Source organism: Eptatretus burgeri, chromosome 17 (genome assembly GCF_056783735.1).
Source record: "Eptatretus burgeri isolate ZD-2024b chromosome 17, Ebu_testis_v1, whole genome shotgun sequence".
NCBI classification, from domain to species: domain Eukaryota; kingdom Metazoa; phylum Chordata; class Myxini; order Myxiniformes; family Myxinidae; genus Eptatretus; species Eptatretus burgeri.
Window position 1 is genome coordinate 33,393,232 of NC_140977.1, and position 16,620 is coordinate 33,409,851.

Sequence of the window (16,620 nt, forward strand, 5' to 3'; positions counted from 1 at the left end):
TCCTCATACCGTATTTGATGTGCCCCAACGTTTCAGACACATTTTTCTTAGGTCGGCATACGCTAGCAAGATCGCCAAGGTGGGACCGCGATGTTGACACTTCCATTTCTACGGCAGTTATGATTCGAATCGTTGTGCGTCAGCCTTTTAATAGGCTACGTCACGACATCGTCGGCGATGCGTGCAACGCGCTATGCCTAAGTTGGACTATCGTTGGGCATCGGTTGTGTAGGCCGACAACAGGTTCAGCATTCGTTGGTATAAGTTATCTATAACACAACGAAACGTTCTGTGTCCGTTACCAATGCGTTATACATAAGACCAAGTCGCTATGAATACGTCCGAATCTTTAAAAGAAAACATCAAAAGTTCAACGTAAGCCAGCGTTTTAGATACATTTTAATACGTTGCCATCGCTGGCTAAAACGTCAAGGTGTGACCGGGCCTTAAGCAAACCGAGCTAGGAGATCCCCACTTTGCACGTCACCCCATTTTACCCACACGACAAAACTGAAGGGACTATCGAAACATATATTAATGGAATAACTGTATTGGGACCATTATATGTTGGATGCCATTGCCTTGGAGGCATGCGGCTCCTCGAACTGCAAATATATATTTATATATATATATATATATATATATATATATATATATATATATATATATATATATATATGTTCAGTATATCCTAGCAAATACCACCCATCATTTTGCTGACGGGAATACTGAGGGGGGGAGGGAGAGAGAGGGGTGTGAGAGAGGAGTGGGGGTGATAGAGAGTGGTGAGGGTGAGGAGGTGGTGGGGGGAAGAGTGCGGAGGGAGGGGGAGAAAGGAGGGGTGGGAGAGTGAGGTTGGGTGGGAGAGTGAGCAGGAGGAGCAGGGAGACGAGGGCTCGGAATGAGGGAGAGCGAGGAAAGGGGGAATCAAAGATAATGGTATGGTATATCAAAACACACACACACACACACACACACACACACACACACACACACACACACACACACACACACACACACACTGCAAAAATGAAGTGAAAATATCCTGGAAGCTGGAGAGCACCAAAATTGTACCAATGATATATTGGAGCATTGGGAATGATAAAGACGAACCTCACAGACATCCTACAAAACATCCCTGGGAACATTACCATAAACAAACAAAATGAAGTTGGAAGCTGTTCAGGGCTCATTGACGTTCCTGAAAAGAGCCCACAGGACAAAACTCTGAGAACAGCAAAACTTCACAACTTAGGCCATTAATCACGATCCTTCACCAAAACGAAGGTCGATAATTCGAGGACTCCATTGCACCTTCTAAAACCCGAATTATGGAGAAAACAATCAACGACACACACACACACACACACACACACACACACACACACACACACACACACACACACACACACACACACACACACACACACACACACACACACACACACACACACACACACACACACACACACACACACACACGCGCACACTCATGCATTTGACTAAAGTTGTGCACGGATTATGACAAAACTTGGTGGATGAGTGAGATAGATGACAAGAACAAGCCGATGAGATTTTGGTGTGTGACAAGGACGAATGTTTCGGATGCAGATCCGGCCTCTCATTCGGATACACACGTAAACTGTTCAGCCTGGCCTAGGTATGCACTCCACCGAGTACCATTTTCGTATTTGATTGTATTCAATTTGATTTTTTTCACGATTTGTTTGAATTTGAGCATTTCCCATTGTTTGCACCCTTTGATTTTGATGGTCGAGTGAACTAAAAAATATTTTTCGTCATCTTGTGTAAACATGTCAGAGAGGAAGCAAGTTGATGGAACAATCAAGGAGCTTTGTACTCTTTTGGCTTGAATACAATGGGAATGGTACACACAGTATGTGTTCTATGGATAGAACAGCACACTTGCACTCGAGAGTTTTAATGAAGAAAGATATTTGCTATCAGCATTGTTAAATGGAACAAATCCAAAAAGAACAGAAAATATTGTTTCTTTGACAGCTGTTCCTACTTTGCAGAGAATGCCTCCTGCTGGCTGGTCATTCCCTTTGCAACTCTTTCCCATCTGCACTGTTCTGATGTTCGCTATTTCTATTGTGGCCTTTGCGAAGAGATATCATGTTTGTGTGAGGTGGTGTTCAGGTAATGGTGGCTTTAGGAGTATTGTCTTAATTGACTGTTCACTATTTTGACTTCTGGGGATGCCTCAGGTGGTAAAGTCTCACATCTCATATAACTATAAGGCATGCTGTCACATCTGCTTCACAAATATGAAGTATCAAATTGATATGTTTTACTAACAGTAACTGTAACAGCACTCGTAGTTGGCATAGTATTTCAGAATTGAGGGAAAAGATGTCCGAGGCATTCAGAATTCATGTGGATTATTTATTCCACCACAGTGACCTCTAAAACCTACACTCGTCACTTCCTGTTGCACCGGGTACCGAAAACCTGAGATCAAGCATATTTACATTCTAGCAGGGTACCCGTCACAGACTGGTTCGTCGACATCTCACCTCAAATGAGTGTGTATCGGTAGAAACGGGAATTCAGTGTGCAGATATTGCAGTCGGTGGAGCTGGTAACCTTGGCAACCTCGTTCTATTACACCAGCGAAGATTTCCAATCCATGCTCGTTGTACCTCCGAAGTACTGCTTGGGAGTGAGGATGATATTAGGAAAGCTCAGCTGGGAAACGGATTTAGGCACGTTTTGGGCCTACCGCCTGATGGAAGATCACCAAAGTTCTTTCCATGCCAACCAACCACCTACATGCACCTATCCCTCTCCACATCACTTTGTCAGTCCCAAAACTGACCCCTCTCTCTAAACTCCCCATAGCTTTGCTTTTGGCAATTTCCATTCAGTATTTCATTCTGGTTTCCCATTCGATTATCCAGATATCAGTAGTTTCAATTTCACTTTGGGATATCAGTTTTGATTTGTCATTGCAACTTGTGATGCAACGTGAATGGTGCACAAAAAACATCATCAAAACGATTTTCGTTTTTTTCGATTTTCTAAGGGGTGTAAGAGGGGTCTAGAGTGGCTTTAGCATCTTAAAAGGTCAAAAAGGGGTCTGAGGTGTTTTAAGGGACATAAAGGGGTAGAAAGTGATGAAATGGTCTAAGGGGTCTAAGGGTCTTAAATGGGTCTAAATGTCTAAAGGGGTCGAAGGCCAAAAGGGGTTAGAAGTGTCCAAATGGTCTTAAATTGTTGTCCATAAGGACTTTAAAGTGACAAATTGGTCGAAAAAGTCTATACGTCTGAAAAGGGTCAAAATGGGTATGAAGGGATCTAAATGGGTATTGAATTGTCCAAGGCGTGTAAAGGATCTAATATGATGTACAGGCCATACAGGGTGTAAATTAGTGAAGCTGTAGTAAAGAAATTACCTCATGTTAATAAATAAATTAACTCTGGAGTGCAACACGGAAATAATGTATCATATGACCTCATGACTGTTTAAAATGCCTATTTAGGTGCATTGTGGTTAAAAATCTGATCGAAGAAAGTTTTGTCACAAATTAACTTTGGGAGCTCAAAGCAGTAAGGTCAAAATCAAAAAAAACATTTTGCATAAGTTAATATATATATATATATATATATATATATATATATATATATATATATATATATATATATATATATATATATATATATATATATATATATATATATATATATATATATATATAATATGTGTCGTAAGAGGCGACCAGGGTTGCGTCAGGAAGGGCATCCGGCGTAAAACATGTGCCAAATCACTATGCGGATCACACGGATGATCCACTGTGGCGACCCCTAACGGGAGCAGCTGAAAGAAGAAGAAGAAGATATATATATATATATATATATATATATATATATATATATATATATATATATATATATATATATATATATATATATATATATATATATATATATATATATATATATATATATATATATATATATATATATATATATATACCGGGCGTAGTGGCGTGCGCCTGTAATCCGGCTACTCGGAGGCTTGGGTTGGAGGATCGCTTGAGGACGGGGGCTCTGCACTGGGCAGGGTGTAGAGCAGCCTGGAATCATGGCGAAACCCAAATCCTGATCCCTGTGTCGTAAGAGGCGACCAGGGTTGCGTCAGGAAGGGCATCCGGCGTAAAACCTGTGCCAAATCAGTATGCGGATCATAACGGATGATCCGCTGTGGCGACCCCTAACGGGAGCAGCCGAAAGATGAACAACAACAACATATATATATATATATATATATATATATATATATATATATATATATATATATATACATATACATATACATATATCCAGTCTTCAAGCAATTTATGGAGACCATCTCACGACCACCGTTAATATTGAGTATGAAGGTCTTCTCAGAGTGCGGTAGAACTTTGTAAGGTCTGACAAGGGCGTAGCCAGAGGTCCAAAAGCGATGAGGCGAAAAGAGGTGAACTTCATTGATGTGACGGAGCGCGTAGTGCAGCGTTGCGAGTGCCAACGGCGCGAAGCCATTATGGCGAGGGGTCTGGGGGCCGCTCAAGGCCCCCAGAAGCCAATGCATTTTTGATGCCCAGAAACCTATTCTTGGCTAGTTTCAATGCTCAAAATTTTAAAATGTTAATTTCAACCACATTTATCATGAAAAAAAAAATATATATACTGTGTATATATATATATATATATATATATATATATATATATATATATATATATATATATATATATATATATATATATATATATATATATATATATCTCTCCATACAGTCAAACAGTAAATTTTGTTTGTGTCAAAACATTTTAGCCCCCATGGTAAACCCACCCCACACCCTCACAACGCCCGACCCCACATGTTCTGTCATCATTCAATCACAATCACAGAACCAAGTGCATGAGCTGGTGCCTCATGAGATCAGTGTACTGGGAGGAGGGTTGTTCAGTCACTGTCGGGGGAGGGGGGGGCGTATTGTCCTATTTAGGTATTGTGATAGGAGTGGAGATAAGAGTATTCAGAGCACTGCCGGGTGGCTTTGATAGTTTACTCCCCAGGGAGCTCAGATGGCCAGAGGGCTCAGGCCAGATCATATTTCAGGAAATGAGCGACAAGACAACTGCCTCGTCTGCCTCAGCCTGGCTACGCCCGAGTCTGACATATGATTGCTGCAAGGGTTTTCAGACAGTCACACCACACGAATACATGGGTGGACAGAGAAAACTACTGGGGAATAATAACCGGGTGTGACAAAGGCATACATGTTGGTGTCGCCTGGAGGCCCTGTATTGCCTTACAAAGTTGGTTGGCATAGTTGCTGGCATCAGGCAAGGTGTCATTGGATGCTGAGAAGAATTCTGCTGGGAGACAAAGAGTTGCACTGCATACTTGCTCTGCAGTGGAACATCCATGGTCATCTTTTGGAGCAGCTAATGCACCAAGCAAGACTGTCGGTATAACATCTGTCCAATGTGTGTTGTCATGTGCTTTCAGGGAAGACTTGAGTTGGCAATGGAAACGCTCCACCATGCCATTCGCTGCTGGATGGTAAGTGGTGGTTCACACATAGTTAGTACCCAGGAATTGAATCAGATCACGAAATAGAGCTGATTCGAACTGGCTACCATGATATGTAGTGACGGTTGATGGAACACCAAAACGTGCAATCCAGGTGTGGACAAAAGCCCTGGCGATGGTTGATGCAGTGATGTCAGCCCACACAATGCATTCTGTCCCATAAACCCACTAGACAATATTGAATGGCTATCTAAAATGAATACTAACGACATAACTGTCTTGGGAGTGCTATATGTTGTGTGCCATTACCTCGGGGGATTGGGGGGGGAGGAGCAGAGCACCAGCTTTGCAGAACCGCACCACTACCCTTCTCCCTTTTACCATACTCGTCCCAAGGCACCAAGTCATCGTGTAAACATATACTGTAAGTGTAGTCCCCTCCAAAACAAATTGCTTACAGATCCCAGAGTGTGACATTTCAAAATTTCCATACATGTCCCAAAAATAATACAACATAATGCGTTACGTAACTAAACTAACTGACTCACGTGGACAGCCTTCGACTAAATTTATGGAATTTGAATTTAAACACAAACAGGTGGGCTCAACAATAATAACTATGGACAATTCTCATATTTACACACCCATGGCCCAGAACTTGCAAAGGAAAAAGTTAGCATGGGGCAACAGTGAATGTCTGCGCAACTCTTCCCGGCTGCTTACATGCAGTCCTTCAAACATGAACAACTCCATTTTCAACCCTCTGCAGGTTTTTTTTTTCTTCGACCCTCTCCAGAATTTTATGAACCACTTGTTCCGTGGCCCCTTTATGAAGGGGCCACAGAGCAAGTGGTCCTTTTGGGCATATGAGTTGTCCGGACCAGGATGAGCAATGGCTGTGGGAGGATATGGCAAGGGTGGCAGGCAAGGCAGAACAAGGCAAAGCAAAAGCCATGGCAAAGGGAATGGGAAAAGGCAAACAGGTGAGACAAACCAGGTCGGCAGGCGACAGTGGCCGGCCTTGTGATTGTCTCGTTCGTCATGGGGGGCAGGAATGTGCAGGGGCAGATTAGGCAGCCAGCTTCGGCCCTATTGTAAACCTCACTCGCCGACCTGGAAATCAACTCACTTGCAAATAGAAATCAACAGTGACAAATAAATGAGGGTGTGTGGCACAGCAAGGTTCGCAGGCGGAGTAGCCCGATGAGGGGGTGTGTGAACCTCGACTACAAATTTTGGACGCAATGGGTCCACACATAATCCAATTACCCTATCCCGTTATCCAGCGGCCGCAATCACACAACAATGGTACCAAGAGGGAGCATCCCGACTCTAACCTACCAACACAAAACTCAATTTCTTCTTCATATAATGGAGCTTCTGCAAAACGCCATTATATACACTGATATACACATATATTTATGTGACATATTATACAACTTATACACACACACACACACACACACACACACACACACACACACACACACACACACACACACACACACACACACACACACACACACACACACACACACACACACACACACACACACACACACACACACACGGAGGCTTTGCAATAGTCTCATACAGCATCCCCTTTGGGGCGACACAAATTACTCATGGTATCCTAGAGGCTTATGGTCCCCCAGCTCCTCCGAAATAAGAACTTGATGAGCTCTGAAGAGGATATGCAGAAGATGAGCTCTGTGTTGATGGAGTCATAAGGCTTTTCTGTAGATGGCTTGATGAGAAGGTCCCTCACCTCTTGCGCTATCTCTGAATGAAGAGAAGCCACAAAAATATCCGATTTTTATCTCTTGTGCCATGATGCCTTGGGTTAGAAAGCGAGTCTCAATTTGAGTGAACCAGAGTGTGGGGTCATGAGGCGAAAAGGGAGGTAACTTCAGGCTCACAGTTGCGATGCAAGGTGCGACGTAAGGAGGACTATCATTTAACATGATAAAATGTTGACAGGATCACAATGGGCTCACCAATTAATGAGTGTCGGTGATGGTAACCTCTCGATTACAAAGACTTCCCTTGGCACATCTGAACTTTTATCATTTTCGAAGGCTTTCATCCACAGCCCAATGGAGGGCTCCTCTTATTTGGTCCCCTCCATCGTCTGCCTCACACATTGCGCATCTTGATTCCGTGGAAACCAAGGTCCTCAAAATCATTTGAATCTCCCACGATGCACCTTCTGCCTTGTCCGTGCGCTGTCCTCCCCACTCCTCAAGTTTTCTCCAGAGCACACATGGTCTGCCCATCATCCATATCTAGTGAAATTCCCATAATCCAGGTTCACCACGAACCACCACTAATTTGTCCCTCTTCTCTCACGTTAGGAACTGACTTCCTCAGTCTGATAAATTTACTTCTTCCTTCCAGTACTTCAAGACGGTTGTTTACCACTACTTCAGGGCACCCCCACACACTCCCCAATCCATAATAATGCTATTTCTACCCTCATTAACATTCCCCAAAACCCACCCCTTCTTTTCCAGGTTTTAGATTTCCCCCCCCCCACCTCTCGCTCACCCTCTTTTAAAAAAAAAAAAATTAGTATTTCTGCTTCATTCCTGATTTTCCCTTTTAAATCTTGCTGTGTTTGAGCTTGTATCCAGCTTGTTCATGCCCTCCTCCTCTCCTCCCTTTGGGCACTCTAACCATTACACCGCCGAGTCTGGTGTCTGAGATGTTGTTGTTGTTCTGTTATTTTCTGGTCCATTCCGTGTCCAAGCTCTTGCATGAGCCTTGACTTCGAAAACCCAAAATGAAAAAAAACAAATACTGGCCTTTGTGGATTGATCCCTGTTGTTTTGTTGTCGACTTTTTTTATGTTTTTGCACCAGGACGTTGCAGGGAGAGAGAGAGAGAGAGCATGTTTTCTGTTGATTTTTTTTTCTCCATTTTGCATGTACCTTTACAATATTATGACATTACTCTTCGATGCCCCTCATCGATTCAAGTTCACAAAATATTTCAATCACTCACTATCATTGCAAGATCAGCCTTTCATAAATACATGGTAAATAAACTGGTTTGAAGAATACAACCAGTTTCATTCTTTCAGTATTGGGCAACTGCCTTTCACATGTTTACATTGACCATGCTGTAATGGGTTGCTTATCACGCCATACACATGTAGAACTGGAATTAGATCTCTACATTTTGACAATATTGTTTACTAAAGTGATATGTAGTCATCAAGTGCATTATTTACAAAAGCAAATGCCCCAAGTGGCAAATTGAACTTGACTGACCCTTTCACCATATGTGATATTGTTTTAAGGGAAGAGTGAGATCAATCATGCTTATAATCCCTTCTATTCAAGCTGATTTCTACTTCATGAGCACAACATCAAATGTATGGAACTCATTGAGATGGGTGATTTATTATTGATAATACGACACTACACAATATATTATTTATTGTCAGGTCAGGCAGGATCAGATCTGTGACTTGCTGCAGGTACCATGTAAACCTGTACTAAACTGTTTCATGGTCGGGTTGTCGGCAACTAAACCGTCTCCCCCACCAGGTTTCCTGATGAGGAGAGTGTATGGATATGGACACCCAGCAGGATTAAAAACAAAACCTGACAAAGGGTGGAGGAGCTCCTTGTGAGAAAACGGCCATCCATATGTGGTCCCAACTGTGTCTGCAGACATCCTCCTGCAGTGCGGTACCTCTTTCTAAGAGAATAGTGGCAGGATTTGCACTCCAGCTCCCATAAAACACTTCATTCCACAACAAACACAAACAAAAACGCAAAGAAAATGAAAGCAGACTGCCTTCACATGGCAGCTCACATGATGTCGGGATTGGGGCAAACGCCTTTGGGACCCCTATTCTTTGATGGTAGGAGGAAAAGCACAGGGTAACCTTCCTGGGTCGGATTGCGGTGATGTGTGTCGGGTTGGTGTTGTGGTGTCGTCCACCAGGCGGTGGTCTCCTCAGGTTAACCTGAGGCACTCCCTTTTGGTGGGTGCCCCAGAATTGTCCTAACTCTAAGAGAGGATGATCACCTGACTCTGCTATCATCTGAGCTCCAGCATTTGAATATTCTCTGAGTTGCAGCACTATCTGAGGTTCAGAGACCAGGTAGTGGTGGGATCATTGCAGGTGGTTACACTGACTACTGATCTGGGTGCTGTGATGATTACCATGCCAAAGGAGTTTCTGTGGCTTTGTCCAATAAGCTGACACCCATGACAATTTAGGTAACACTGGTCAGAAAGCATATTATGAGACTGAGGATTCGTCACTATTTGGATGTCATTTCCTTGGTCTCTAGATATGCAACAACTGAGGTTAGTGATCTCACCATAAAGGACACATTCTATGCTGCATTTGGGTCTGCGGTTGAGCAGGACACCAGGTGAGATACTCTTCTTGTCTTGAGGCATATCAATGCCTCAACTGCCACTAATAGGGATGGTTATGAGACACTTGTTGGTCCCCATGGGTCTGGAGCTATGAACCAGAATTGCACTAAGTTCCTTGAATTTGCAAGAAGTCATGGACTAAGGGTGGCTGGTTCAAGGTTTCGGCGCCCACAGCCTCCTCACTGGAATTAACATTACAACGCTGGTGGTGTGGCAAAGGAGATTGACCATTTGCTCGTTGATGGTCACTAGAGGAGGCTTCAGAACTGCTGTGTCTACAAGCATGCTCAGTTCCTCAATACCGACCACAGGGTTGTTGTAGCAACTCTGAAGTTGCAGCTAAAATCTAGGAGAATGGTTCCATCCCTGCTGAGGCTGTACATTGGCAAGCTCATGGATGAGAGGGTAGCTGAGGAGTTTGAGAACAGGCTGAGTGGGGATTTGGGGGGGTCTGGGTGCGTTGAGGAATCCTAAAGAGTTGTGGAGTACCTTCAAGACCACCATCCTTGATGTTGCCAATGGATGTCTTGGAACTCACCATAGGGGGAAGAAGAATTTTGTCTCTCAAGGAACACTGGATACCATTGACCAGAGTCACAGGGCCAGGCTGATTGGCAGAGCTGAGCTGTTCAGGGAGCTGAGGCGTAAAACTGTACGTGTGAAAAAGGTGGACAAGGAGGCCTATGTGCGAATAATCTGTGAGGGGGTAGAGCATCACCTGTGGTCAAGTGATTCTCGTGCTGCTTACAGAGGAATTTGTGCATTGCGTTCCTCTAAGCCCATCCCTTGGTGTACTGCAGTTAGAGTGGAGTGTGGTGAGCTCATGACAATGGAGTCCAAAGTGAAGGTCTGTTCCGCCGGTTACTTAGAGTGGCTGACTGACCCATCAGCTGTTGATTTGGATGTCAGAGGTGTCACTGTCCCTATTGCTGACCATCCAAACAATTGTGAACCATGTTCGCTTGTAGAAACCCATGCTGTGTTGAACCAGTTGAAAGGCCCTTTTCCCTGTTTCTGGTGAGGATGTTATGAGGTGAGGATGGTGAGGAAAGGCCCTTTTCCCTGTTTTCCCTGTTATCTGTCCCTGTTTCTGGTGAGGATGTTGAGGTCACAGAGAGATCCACTGACCTTGGCAGTGATATTCATGTTTCCGCATGTTGTGAGCCAGAGATCGAGCAACGTCTGGGGAGCCATGAACCCAATGGACCCTTGGGTGTGGCTATGTCGATACTGACGCAGGAGGAAACTTCGATTCATTAAGTCATTGGTCTTTCCAGTCTTGCTTGACAGATGTGAGACTTGGACTCTGACCAAGAATATGAGATAAAGACTTACTCCACCAGTCAAAAGTTTTAAAACACCCCCATTTTTCAGTTTTTACTGAAATATGAACAGTTCAAGTCCATTGAATAACCTCAAATGGTACAAAGCTAACCAGTAAACTGCCAGAGGTTAAAAAAGAAAGTTTAGGTTACCAAAAACTGAAAAATAATGTAAATTTCAGAGTTGTTTAAAAAGGCCCTTTTCAGGGAACAAGTAACGGGTTAGCAACTGCAGCTGTTCTGCAGCAATGGAAGTATATTAAGCATTGAAAGTTGAGGCGAACAATTGCTACAGGTGTCCCAACTTTTGTTGATTAATTACAAACCCTCTGTCTGAAAAAAGCAGTGTTGGAACAGACGGTGTTGCTGCACCCTCTGAAACATTATTTGGACAATGTTGCACTGCAGGAAGTAGTATATTGCTATCGTAATGGTGAGAAAAAAAACAATTAACAAAGGAAGACAGACAGACCATTATAACCCTTAAAAGTGTAGGTCTTCCCTTTAGAGAAATTGCAAAGAAGCTCAGGTGTCAGTGAGTACAGTTTCCTACACCATTAATAGGTAATTGGAAACTGGAGGAGACTCTCACAGGAAGATGTCTGGCAGACCCAAAGCCACAACACAATCAGAAGACAGGTTTCTGAGAGTCAACAGCTTGTGTGATAGGCAGCTCACAGGACAGCAGCTTCAAGCACAACTTAACACTGGTAGAAGTAAGGAAGTCTCAGTTTCAACTGTCGAGAGAAGACTTCGAGCTGCAGGTTTGACAGGTTGAGTGGCAGAAAGAAATTCATTGCTAAGATGGCAAAGTAAGAAAAAGAGGCTTCCCTGGGCCATGAAGCACCGCCAGTAGACTACTGAAAACTGTAAGAAGGTCTTATGGACCGATGAATCAAAATTTGAAATCTTTGGTTCATCACGCAGGGTTTTTGTATGCCATTGAGTAGGCAAAAGGATGGTTCCTCAGTGTGTGACACCAACTGTCAATCATGGAGGAGAAAGCGTGATGATCTGGGGCTCTTTTGCTGGATCCAGAGTCAGCGACTTGCACAGAGTGACTGGCACCCTGAACCAAAAGGGCTATCACAGCATTTTGCAGCGCTATGCAATACCCTCTGATCGATGCCGAGTTGGTCAGGAGTTCATCCTACAGCAAGATAACGACCCAAAACACACCTCCAGGTTATGTCAGAACTACCTTAGATGAAAAGAACAAGACGATAGGCTTGAAATCATGGAATGGCCAGTTCAGTCTCCAGACTTAAACCCCATCAAGCTGGTTTGGGATGAACTGGACAGAAGGGTGAAAGCAAAGCAACCTACAAGTGCAACATATTTAAGAGAACTTCTGCAACAGTGTTGGGAAGAACTTTCCGAACAATATTTGATCTCCATTGTCAAAAGAATGCCACGAGTATGTTCGTCTGTTATATCTGCAAAAGGGGGCTAATTTGATGAGTCAAAAATTTAGATTAAATTTTGTTCAACAAAACGATTCCATGATTTATTTTTTATCTGCAATTGTTTTTTTGTTCTATGCTTTAATTTCAGGGTACATTGAAGCATTAAACTGCTTAAATTTCAGTAAAAACTGGAAAAACGGGGGTGTTCTAAAACTTTTGACCGGGAGAGAAACTCCTTCAGTACCAGGTCTCTTTTGAGATTCCTTGACTTTCACTGGTCAGACCTTGTGTCCCATGAACATTTGTTGAGAGAGATTCAGATGATATTTGTCACCTGTATAGTCCATGAGCATCAGCTTCAGCTGTAGGGACATGTGGCTCATTTTTCTGTCACTGATCTTGCTCAATAGATCCTCTCAATGAGGGAGGTCTGTCGATGGAGGAGGCCAATGGGTTGACCACATGCCTCTTGGTTGATCGGCATCTCAAGGAGATGGGATGGGCCAGGCATTTGCCTGGGGATGGGCAGGCACAGACCCCTGGAGTCCCAGCGGAAAGTGGACACCTGACCCGAAAAGTGGACACCAACAGAAAGCTCACACACCTGACCTGACTATACAAAGTATGCTGTGCTACTTGTCTTCTGGGATGGCTAAGCTGTTTTCTCTCTGTCATGTGGGACTTTTCTCTTCACCATGTGGAACTTTTTCTGTGCCACGTGGGACTTTTCTCTTTGCCACATGGAACCTTTCTCTTCATCATGTGGGACTATTCTCTTCACCATATGGAACTTTTTCTATGCCACGTGGAACTTTTTCTATGCCACGTGGGACTTTTCTCTTCGCCACATGTGAATTTTTACTATGCCACTAACCAAGATGAGCAGAACCTAAAAATAAGAAAGAGAAAATCAATCATTTCTATTTTGCATCCTTTTAGCTTAGTACTGAGATGATTTACCAGTGGGGGGCCCTTTTATTATTATCGGTGATGCAGGTGATACTGCAGAAGGCCCAGAAACAGAAGGTCTAATGGGAAGTATAGAGTCTTTGACGCTATCACGGTTCTAACAGGTTTTATGGGGTTTTCAGTGTCAAGAGAGTCTAAGGGTTCAAATGTTGTCTGTTGAGTCTTTGGGGGTTTTGAGGGTTTTTGGGTTCGAAGCAGTCTAAGTAGTCTTTGGGTGTTTGGGGTCTATGTGTTCTAATAGGGTCTATAGGGTCTACATGGTATTAGGGTTCTTAATTGTCAATTAAGAACAATTAAGGTTCGAAAGGGCCTTTGGGCTCTGAAGGGTCTTTAAGAGTCTTGTGGTTCTAAAGGGTCTTTTGGGGTCTATAGGGTTTAAAGTGTCATTTCTACTTTCTTTGGGGGTTCTAAAGGGCCTTTGGAGTCTGAAGGGTCTTAAAGAGTCTTATGGATCTGAAGGGTCTTTTGGGGTCTATAGGGTTTAAAGTGTCATTTCTACTTTCTCTGACATCAACTCATCCTGGGAATTCTTTCAAAGGAACATGCTCTCTCTCATGCACAGATTTATCCCCTCTCGTCTCAGTTGTCATACCCTTCCTCTCGCCCATGGTACATTGAAGCTTGTGGTGAGGCAGTTGTCCTGATACAACTTGCCTTTGCCTCATGGAAAGCAAATCCTACTGAAGGCAATTTCAGTTCCTTCCACAAAGCTCGGAACAAGTGTGTATCTACACTGAGAAGAGCCAGGAAACAACATCTTTCTCCTTTCAAGTCTGAACTCTCAAACCTATCTCCCTCCTACAAATCCTGGTGGCATCGAGTTAGGTCCGTTTCTAGTATATGCTCACACTCCATCCCCTCCTTTACATCAAATGGCTGCACAGCTGACACTACACACGAAAAGGCTGAATGCCTAAACTCTGTGTTTGCTTCTAAATCTTGTGTCCCAAACCCATCGCTTTCTGTACCCACCTTACCCAGTCAAACCCAGCTGTCCCTGGACTCTGTGTCCTTTTCTCCTGACAAGGTGGAGAGATAGCTGTCAAATCTCGACTCAGATTCTTCAACCAGTCCAGATGGCTTCAGCCCTTGTGTTCTAAAAACCTGCTCTGCTGCTCATGCTCAACCTCTCTCTGTTCTATTCAGCCTCTCATTTTCTCAAGGACATCTGCCATCTGCTTGGAAATCAGCAAACATTACAGCTCTGCATAAAAAAGGTGTTAAAAGCAATCCCTGTAACTACAGACTAATCAGCCTGCTCGGAATCATAAGCAAGGTCATGGAATCCATCATCGCTTCTGACATTAAATCCTTCTTCTCCAATGGCTTGATTTCTGACCATCATTTTGGATTTAGACCAGGTCAATCAATGTTGGACATGCTACTTCTGCTTTCCCATCAACGGATGGATGTCCTAAGTGCCAAACATGAGATCAGAGCCATCTCCTGAGACATAATGCGAGCTTTCGATACGGCTTGGCACCCTAACCTGCTCACCAAACTCTCTTCTTATGGTATCCAAGGCAATCTCCACTCATGGCTCGTGGAATTCCTCTCCTGTCAGAGTCAATGTGTGGCTCTTAATTGAATTCTTTAATCTGCTCTTCCCATGCAGACTGGAGTTCCTCAAAGCAGTGTTCTAGGCCCTGTGCTTTTTCTGGTTTATATCAATGATCTCTCAGATTCTCTGTAAAATCCTCTTTGTCTCTTTGCTGATGACTCCACCCTCTGCTGTAACATCTCTCATCCCTCTGATCTGCAGGTAGCAGCCTCTTCACTCTCTGCAGACCTGGACAAAATCACAAGCTGGTCAAACACTTGGAATTTGTCTTTCAATCCTGACAAATCTTACACCCTCACCATGTCTCTCCAAAAGGATCAACTGGAACCACCCCCCCCCCATCTACTTTCTCAACAATCCCGTTGAAGAAGTACTTTCATTTAAGCTTTTGGTTGTCACTATCTGCCACGATCTTTCCTGGGAAAGCCACATCTCCAAGCTGGCTTCCAAAGCCAGTCGCCGACTAGGCATCTTCCGTCATGCAAAGTCCTTCCTTGGCACACCTGAGCTTCTAACCACTTTCAAACCTTTCATCCTTAGTCTGATGGCGTACTGCTCCCCCTCTGGGGTGGTCCTCCTGCCTCACACCTAGCTCGACTTCACACTGTGGAAACAAAGGCTTTTAGCATCAATGGTATCTCCCGTGATGAAACTGAATCTTTGGGTCTCTCACTCTTGCACCAGATCAGGTCAGTGGTCTTTCTATTTTTGACCATCTCCTCTTTGACCTTGCCCCCCCCCCATTTTCTCTGTACGTGATCTGTCCCCCTTATATTTCCTCAGAGTGTTCAAGGTGCACCAAAACCCCCTTCTGGTGAAACTGCCAAGATCAAGAATCACAGCTCACCTTCACTCTTTCAGTTCTCTTTTTCCCCAACTCTGGAACAAACTCCCACACACTCTTCAATCTCACTCTTCCCTCTAGGTCTTCAAAACAACTGTTCACCACCATCTCATATCTTCCCCCATACAAAATCTTGATTTCTTCTACCCCTGTTAATCCACTCCAAACCCATTTCCTTCAAATTCCCTGTTTTCCTTCCTGAAAGTCCCTGTAGTGCCATTTTGTTTACCCCATGTACCAATCCCCATCCCTCTTTCTTCCACAGATATCTCATTGTCTTTGTTCCCAACTATTTTGTGCTTCCCTCTCCCGCTCCTCTTGTCTCCTGCCTTTTTATATGTTTCTGTGTATTGGCTCTTACACGAGCCTCGACTTCGTATTCAAAAAAAATATAATAGTGCCCATTGAGGGTCTACACGTCTAAGCGATCTAAATGGTGTAAATATCTTCAAGAGTCTAAGGGATCTAAAGCATCTTAAAATGCTTGAGAGTCTTCAGGGGTCTAAAAGGTTTAAAGTATCTCAATAGGGTCAATGGATCTAAAGGATCAAGACATCGAAGCAGTCTAAATG